This window comes from Cariama cristata, unplaced genomic scaffold, assembly GCF_000690535.1.
Source record: "Cariama cristata isolate BGI_N322 unplaced genomic scaffold, ASM69053v1 scaffold4485, whole genome shotgun sequence".
Taxonomy (NCBI): domain Eukaryota; kingdom Metazoa; phylum Chordata; class Aves; order Cariamiformes; family Cariamidae; genus Cariama; species Cariama cristata.
Window position 1 is genome coordinate 8,494 of NW_009619063.1, and position 8,939 is coordinate 17,432.

Below are 8,939 nucleotides of genomic sequence, written 5' to 3' on the forward strand. Positions count from 1 at the left end.
TCCCTGTTGCTTTAGACCTTGAAAATTAAATCCACATTAACCGTCACCTAGTAGCCAGTGCCCTGGGGTACCGATCCTGAAACACACATTTAATACAAGACACCATGCACTGAGATGCCGAGTTAGGTTTTGGATACGAGATAAAATATGCAAGCTCTTGGAATTTCCCATTTCTGGGCTGCGAAACAATTTAATGCAAAAGATAAGGTTTCTGCATTGCAGACATTTTTCTTCTTATGAAATATACAATGTATTTGGTCATCTATGTGAAGAGACTTTATATAAAAGGAGGGCTTTCAGAGGAAAATTTGAAGTGCCCTTGATAAAGTTGCACAGAATAGCTGTAGCGAGAAAAATGAGGCTAGGTAAAACCAATCCTAAACCGCCATTTAACTACCGTCTAGTCTAGCTGTCATTTCCTAAAAAAACAATGAAGCTTGCATTAATGGAAAGCACTTCTGTACACATACATGCTAGGAGAAGCAGAGTGAGTCCAAGAAAACATTTTGTGAGAAATACATGTCTAAAGCAGAAACCTATAAACGCTTATGGAAGTATGCACTTTAACCAGGGCTAAGACCACTCCTATATCAACAGAAAACTGTTTTGTACTATTAAGGGTTTGAGGTAAACGTGGCAGTCTCTAAGCTTCTGCAACATTTCTGCGAGGGAAGAAACCCCTTTAAATCCTAATCAATTAATAGGCACATAAAAGAAAAGAAGACGATGCCCTTCAGAATTTATAATAACACCTGAAATGCTTAAGGCGTACTGGACACCACCAAGTACCCCACCTTTACCTGAGTAAGCACCAGAGTTCCCCAGGTCAGCCTTCACCTGAAATGAAAGCGCTGGCTCAAGTTCCCAGCTGGTGTAGGCCGGCGCGTTTCCTCTGAAATCATCTGTTCCCACTTCGGCTGCTGGAAGGCTGGCCCATGAAGTCATTTGGGTTTACGCAACTGGAGAAGAGAGGGGCTCCGGCCCTCGCCATGCTACAGCCCAAAGCGTTCTGGCTGCGTAGGCGCTCTCGGCCTGAAGCCCTGCACTACTGCAACTCTCCTGGAACGTGGGAGCTTTCCAGCGGCACGTTTGCAGCACAAGCAACAAACCACAATCAGCTTTTGAGGAGTCTTTTTTATTAAGATAAATCCAGCAAAATTCCTAACAGTGGGTACATACAACCGACCTGCCCTTTTAAAAGAAATGTTTGTATTTCATTTAAAAACATGATTACACTTTTATTTATTTATTTTTTTTTCAAAACTGACAAAATAAAATTACATTTGGGAAACAACAGATTTCCAGCTCTTAGGTTTTTCATGAAAATAGCTCACCTTCTTTATAAAAGCAACCCACAGAACCACTGGAATGTTTAACACGGTTATTTGTTTTGAGACCTCCCCACTTTAAGAAACCATACAACACATACAAGGGTAAAATTAAAATCTGAAGTCTGTAAGCATGACTTACACAAAAAGGGACACACTGACAGAAGTCAAAAGCTACCACCACTTATTCTTTCCATGTACCATACAAACTATTACAATCACAAAATTTAAAAACAATGATTTTTTTTTTGTTTGTTTTGTTTTGTTTATTAGGGATTTAATTCCCAAGTAACCGAGATGAAGATGTTCCATAATTAAATTCATGCTAAAAAAACCTGCATTTATAAAATAGTTGATAAAAATATTCCTCTCTGTTAACAATACAGCATGGAGGTACGGATACCAAATGATGGAGATATAGGGCAGGGTTAACATTACTCGGACTTGGCTTCCTTATCATCAGATGCTTCAGCAGCTGGTGCCTATAAAAGTGTTTGGGAAGAATAGAAATATTATTTGTAATGCTAATCGGATTCCATTCTAACAAGCATCAAAGAGAGACTAGTTTGTTAGCACAGACATGGACAACATTTTGTGTAGATGGACAAGAATGCACAGCTACTGCAGAAAATATCAACACAACAACAAATCAGCTGATAATTCTAAAAATCAAAACACAGACGAGTATTAATTGATGATCGAGTTAATTTTGGAATGTTGAGTCCTCCAAAGAGGCAGGAGTTTAGAACGTATTTTAGATTAGGATCAATCATATGCTAGGGAAAGTTCAAGCGCTCATCTCCATAAGTCACAGGGCAGTGTTAAGAATTACACATAAAACCGCGATACTTGTCTACAGCCCAAACTTTGGGGAAATCGGTTCTCACTTGTTTTCTACAAAAAGGTCTGCTATTACTTTTTCAGTCAACACATCAAAATTGCAAAGCTCCTATCAAAGGTCCTTCAAAGTACATTAGCCCCATATTAATTTTAAGCAAAGAAGCTCCTGAATTAGTTTTAAAAATGAAAGAATAAACGACCCATTAACTGGATAACAATACTCAACACGTGAAGAGAGATCACAGTAAATCAAAAACACCAGAGAACACGACAGGCTAGTCTGTGCCTACAGGGGCAGAGGGAGCCCGTAGCAAACATTGCGCTTCTACTATCAGCAAGAAATCTGCTAGGAAAAGGCCATCGGGAGCTGACTGAAGTTTGTAGCTAGTCCTAGCAAACAGCAACTCTCAGGTAAGTAGCTGGTGCAGTAAGAACCTGTAAGGAAGAGGCTTGCGGATCAAGAGACAAGACCAAGTGTATTTCGCAGATCGCTCGTTGAATTGTTCTGAGGCGAAGAATTGTTTTAAAGAATTGTGTAAAACTTAAAACCAGATTTCTGGCACAGTACCAACCCGTGCTGAGCAGAAGAGGCAATCCAGCAGTCCAGAGAGGATATGCAAAGTCAGCTCAGGGTTGGATAGCAATCTTACTGAGCTCTATTGTTCCCCAAATATTCTGCACTGCTCTTGTGCCAACCCCGAGAGGGACCCTGCGGTATCACAGACCACCTGTGAAAGGGCTCTATCACATAGCAGAAATGAGTTTGAAGGAGAACGCTATTCTTTCAGCCTTTCCCTGGGAGTTGCCCCGGGGCAGATACTGCAGCTGGTCTGTCTTTACAGGATGGGAGTGAAACACACCACCTTCTGACAAGGAAGCCCAATCGTTAGTTCCTGCAGAGATGTGTTACCAATACATCTGTGTTTATTCCCATGTTTACTGTAGCTAAAGTACCTCATTAGTTTTGGTATCTCCGTTTTCAGAGTGGTTTTCTTCTTTAGCATCCTCTTGTTTAGTTTCATCTTTGCCTTTGGCTCCTTTCTTCCCTTTTGTTGCTGCCTTTTTGTCCTCCTTTTTATCATTTGCTGCCTTTTCTTTCTGTTAAGAAAACAGACCGTGATATGGTAAACGCCAATTTCCACCTCGTACATCTGCATACGCACATACTCAACTCTAAAACCGTCTACACAACCTGCTTCTACACACTGAACTTCCTATGGACAAAGATGAGATGAAAGTTTCTAAGGAGAAGTGTTTTCCTTCTATTCTGTCCTGAATGTGCTACTGGGAAGCGCACAATATAAAAGCAGCCATGGCTGGGGTTAAAAGAATTCCTATTTTAAATAGGCATTCAATTAAATTAGCTAAAAAATGTTGAACTGGCCTGTATTTCTGCTGTGCTGCTGAAAGGCGTACCACAGAACAAAAAGAACATGTACAACTAGTGGAAATACCAGAATACTTCAGATGTGCTATTAATGCCTATTTAGAAAACTGTAACAAAGCTGTAGTCAAAGGACTTTCGCCCTTCCCTGCCAGAAATATTCCGTACTATAATAAACCGTTTGTGTGATAGACAAGTTGGAGGCTTAACAGCATCACTTCAATAACAACGAGAACTTTTCATTTATTATTTAAGCGCAGTTTCTTATAGGTGGATCAGGCTAAATCAAAACAAAACTTGATGCTACAACTTTGGTAGTAATAGTTTTCTATATGGCAAGGTCAGATCCCAACCCCAACGCAGTAACAAGCACAACTCTCACGAGTTTCACTTCTGAGGATCTGCCTCTTGCTGCCAGTAAGTAACTGCACTAAGCAAACTAGCTTAGTTCCTTGCTTAATTAACCTAGTTCCAACAAAGGAACCATAAATGTCTGCAAAATTACTACTCACGGGTAAGTGAAGATAAACAGATCATTACTCAATCTCCCTCTCTTTCCACTCAGAAGATGGAGTGGTCTCAGTGGCTAGAAGTTACAAAAAGTATACTTTCTTATTTCAACACCTCGCTTATTAGTGTACAAAATTGATTCAGATTAAAAATGAGCTGCTTGCTAAGGGTAAACTCAGATACAGAGTATAAGGGGCAAAGTCACCTGATTCTTCAATGATACTGATGATTAAAAAATCACCAAAATTAACCCCAAGTCCTATAATAATGCAAAAAATTTAAGACAGGAGGTTAGCAGCACTCAAACGGGTGAGGGTATCTTTCCTCTCTAACCTCCCACTCCCCAGTCTGACCTTGCTGAGGGATTTCAACCCACCTGGGAAATGTGGCTACAAGCGGGTGTTAGGAGCCCCCTTCTCCTGGGCTATGCCCACTCTCAACAAGCCTCTCCTCCTCTCTGGGAACTGACTTATCAGCGATATGTAGTGGCTCTTTCCGAGAGAAGGAAGAGTCACCAGAGGAGGAGAGAGAAGACTATGCCTGCACTCACTCTCTTTTCCCTCCATCAGCTCAACAGTCCTCCAACTTTCAAGAGAGGCAGAAAAAAGATAAATATCACAGCAATATCAGCACCCAAGTATTCTGGCACTGTGTGGCAGTACGATTTAGGATTGCGATACTACTATGGTACTGGTTTGCTCTCCATCACTTGAGCAGACCTCATCAGACCTTTGAAGCACACGTAAGTAGTCCACTCTGAGGGGTTCCTCCAGTAGCACCGGTATGCTCCAAACTCACAAGCACAGGTGTGTTAGTCGCTTGCTCTTCCCATGTAAGCCGTAAAGGATTGTTCAAGACTTGGGGTTGTTTGAAGAAGGGTATGCTTTCCTTTACCCCATTAATAAAAGACAACAAAGGATTAACAGAGCTAAAACTGTCATTCTCTGTAGCCCATTCTTTGCTGGTAAAGCCCCTCTTAAGAAAGCATTTGAGGAGAATCCACAGCAACTGGCTTCCATGGCTGGGCTGGCCGGAGAGAAAGTGTCTTGCAGCACACAGCTGTGAGTGAGGATCTTGGGATTTCTGCTCTGTTCTGCAAGATCCGTGGCTTCTGCGAACAAGCTAACAGCTATTCTGTAAGGGAGCAAGACCCCTTCCACAACCGAGTGAGCCCAGGGCAAAAAATACCCAAGGAAACAATGTTTTTTTTCAATTTCTGAGCTTCTTCCACCCTTCCAGCTAGTTCTGAGCTAATACCATTGTACTAATTTTCCTGAATAACTTTTCCCTATACGGATGGCAACATCAATTTAGTAATAAGGTCATGTGTTTTATAAAGTGATAAAACTTTTCCCCAGCTCTATGTTTTTCAATATGGCTAAGTTTAAAAGGTGAAATCTATTCTGAGACACAAAAATAGACACTCCAACCCGAAGGTTGTAAAGTTAAGCATTTGGGGGAAACAAGAACTAAAGATGCCTGCACAATTCTTATTACACCCCCTTTGCAGATACTGATCCAGTATTAGGAGCTCTAGAGAGCCAAAAATGCAGCTCAAGTATCCTGGCTTCAAACCAGCACCTTAGAAGCAAGAGGGCCAATGCTTTCCAAGTCCAACTGGGGGGCAATGTGCGGGGCAATGACCAAGGCACCAATCCCAGCAGAACTAAGCCATGTACGATCCCAGAGGGAGACCACACAGCTTGTGCCGTAAGGGACGAAACCAAGTTTTGACAGTCACTTACGGTCCTTAACTTTCGAATGCTTATTTTCACAACTTTTAAGATTTGTTTAATGCAGCTTTTGTGTATAAATCCTGAGATGTTTCCATAAAAATTAAAAAAAAGCAATCTTGAAAAAAAAGAAAGTAACAACAACGTGCATCGCATGCAACTGCACTGACCTCTGCATGGGTCATCAGCAGAGGCTGAACCTGGGACTTTTAGATCCCCAAGCCAGCTCTCTGCCACTTGGGCTGGAAGAGTAAGCACCAGCGGTAGGCTCTCCCCTTCCCGGGGGAATAGCCAGTAGAGGGGGATGGAATCCAGAGCGTGCCCACTGCTCGCACCACAGGAATAAAAAAAACTACGTTCCCCGGCTGCTCCACAATGGGATCTAGAAATCCGGCTGCATGACCAAGACGCAGATGTGAAACACTTGCTCTGCAGACCACTGCCATTACAGAGCTGAGACGCGGCGTCCCCAAAATGACAAGTGGGGTTCTCCTTCTTGTCCGTTTCTCATGACATCTCTGCTGCTTCATGTAGCAGGACTTGGGAGGTCGAATAGTTTTCATCATCTGGAAGTCTGCTGTGCCATACGCAATTGCAAGGCCTTTTAAATGTACAGAAAAGAGCTCCTGGTTCCCAGCCTGTCCATCATCCCCTTCGGTAACTAAAGCATCTCTCGCACCTCTGCTTTGCCCATTCGACCATCCGAAACCACAACGGAAAATGCATGATGGGAACAAGTTAAAAAGAACACTAAAGTTTTGTTGCTGGGCTTTTTTTTCCCAGCTGCAAAATCCTAATACAATCTGAATATTTACAGATAGATCCAAAAAAAGCACTGCAAACTGTGACCGCTGGGGAAGTTTGTGACAGGACGGGGGTATAAAGAAATACCTCATGGATTGCAAAACTGTCCCCTTTTAAATTTCAAACTGTTGCTCCAAAGCAAAAAGGAGATTTAAATAGTTTATTTTTTAACTGTACCGTCAGATATGCCAATATTTTTGACATTTCCAAAAACATCCAGCTTAAGGAAACGGGTATGTAGAACTTTATCTCCAGTGATTAAAATTTGATAAACTGATAGCTAACTGAAAAGAGTGCCTTTGAATGAAAACATAGTAAGTAAACGTAATTAAAAGCATGATTTTCAATGCCTTCTCTAATTGAGTCTCTGATCTCCATTCAAAGCATCGCTTTCCCAACAATGCATTATATGAAACTTCAGAATGGCCTTGCAAGGCAAGCAGTAAAGCCTCACCACAACTGATTTAAAATCTGTTCTGTTTACCATATTCCTTCACTAGGAATTGGATAAAATTATCTTTACATCTTTCACGTTCTTTTAACTCACATAATTCAATCTTAAATCTTTAAAGACAATTATGAAAAACCAAAATGGTTAGTTGTGGATTTTTTTCCCACCTTGAGAAAGAAAAGTATAACTTCACTTCAAGAGATCTCGAACACTTACCTTAGGTGCTGCCTTTTTGGGCTTTGGCTCCGGTTTAGGCGGAGCAGGTTTCTGTACAAAACATATATAAGAAACAGAGTCAGATGGATGCTACAGATGTTATAGCAATATGTTGCTAACTTTTGAAAACTATTCAAACAAAAAATAGTTCAGAGCTGTCTGTTTCATTCTGTAGTATAAAGGAGTAAATGTCAGAGACTGATCAATATGTTTTGTTATCCAAATCCACGCCTCCTCATGTATGTTATGGCGATTATAGTACGGACGCTGATAGTAGTAGTAAGTGGACCATAACTGTGTCTGGGTGTCACTGTCTGCTGTGAAGGCAAGCGTGTGTCAAAAATGAAAGGTATTAACAGTTGGATATAACTCTATGTATGAATAGACATCTTAGCTTTCACTAAAATTAAGTACTTTCTTTTATAAATAGCAACCGTTATCAACTTGGCATTTCCAAGATGGCTTAAAAAAGAGCTGGGTGCACTAAGCGTCTGTAGAAAAGGATGCCAAGAGCCTGATTAAGGCTGTGACTTTGGGCTGAACCCTACCACATGACATAGATTTATACTCTCTAGGTCTCAGTTTACCCAACAGTTGGGCCCACAAAATCAATGGGCAAATTACCAGTATAAAGAGAGAGCAGGTAATTTATAGAGCTATGAGCAGGTACTTGTATGGAGAAGACCTACAGAGAACAAATGCATGTTGAAATCAATATTCCTTGACTCGAGACACTCGTGTCCAGATTGAATGTTAACTAACATAGATGTTGTATCTCATGCAGAATGTCTAAAAGTGAGTCTGTAATGTGTTGATACTCAAGGACTGGAAACATAGAATAGGAATTTTACTTTTAAATACTGCAATACTCTAACCATGCATTTCACAATACCAGTGGGAAAAAACCCATATAGTTTATCTGTAACTGTCCCCTAGAACTTAGTATCCCACATGATGTAATATTAAGAGAGTAAATAATGATACTTACAGCGGATAGTCTAGCTGACCTTCTCTTTGGCTGCATAAAGAAAGAAGCGTCACTAAAATTCAGAGAGCACATGAAGCAGTGATTTCTCAAAACCGCAACCCCGAATAACACGGCACATACACTACGTTGTGAAGCCCCAAACAAATTCTAGGATTTATCACATTATGGGCATTATGGTGATGACTTCCCAAAAGCACAGCTTTGTTCAATAGTTCTCACTCTGCACTGCTGCCCTTTTACCCCACTGAGGCGGTAAGTGATAAAAGTTTCTTTACTTCCAGGAGCTGTGCCATTAAGGCTCTGTCACTGAGCCGCTGCCTGTACGGCTAAAGGGGACACGTTCCCGTTGGAACCGATGGGCTCTGGCTTCAGCCCAGCGCCCACCTCAGGTGAGAGGCCAAGGGATGGGCCCAGGCTCCCCAAACCCAGGCCCGGGGCCTGGGCCTGCACCCACCCCCTGACGGCCGCAGACCCCGCTCGAGGTGCGGGGGTCTGGCAATTTACGTGAAACACCACACAAGTTCTTGGATGAGTTGGGACCGGCACCGAAGCAGCAGCTCCTACCTCCTCCTTTGCCTCGCCTTCAGCTGGAGCCTGCAAGGAAAGCGGGAGACCAAGGTGAGAAGGCGGTGCCATTCCCTGCGCTCGGCTCCCTCACACCAGCCGGAGCCCTGAGGGGAGCCCG

At 42.1% G+C, this 8,939-nt stretch overlaps 1 long non-coding RNA gene across 1 annotated transcript; it reads right to left on the reverse strand.

Moving 5' to 3' along the window:
* Positions 1 to 1,117: 1,117 nt before the first annotated feature.
* Positions 1,118 to 8,850, reverse strand: LOC104162376. The gene is made up of 5 exons (XR_696461.1): positions 8,819 to 8,850; positions 8,255 to 8,284; positions 7,267 to 7,317; positions 3,123 to 3,266; positions 1,118 to 1,810 (listed from the first exon to the last, which is right to left on the reverse strand). It is a non-coding gene; the product is annotated as an uncharacterized LOC104162376 (long non-coding RNA).
* Between the last annotated feature and the right edge of the window lie 89 nt (positions 8,851 to 8,939).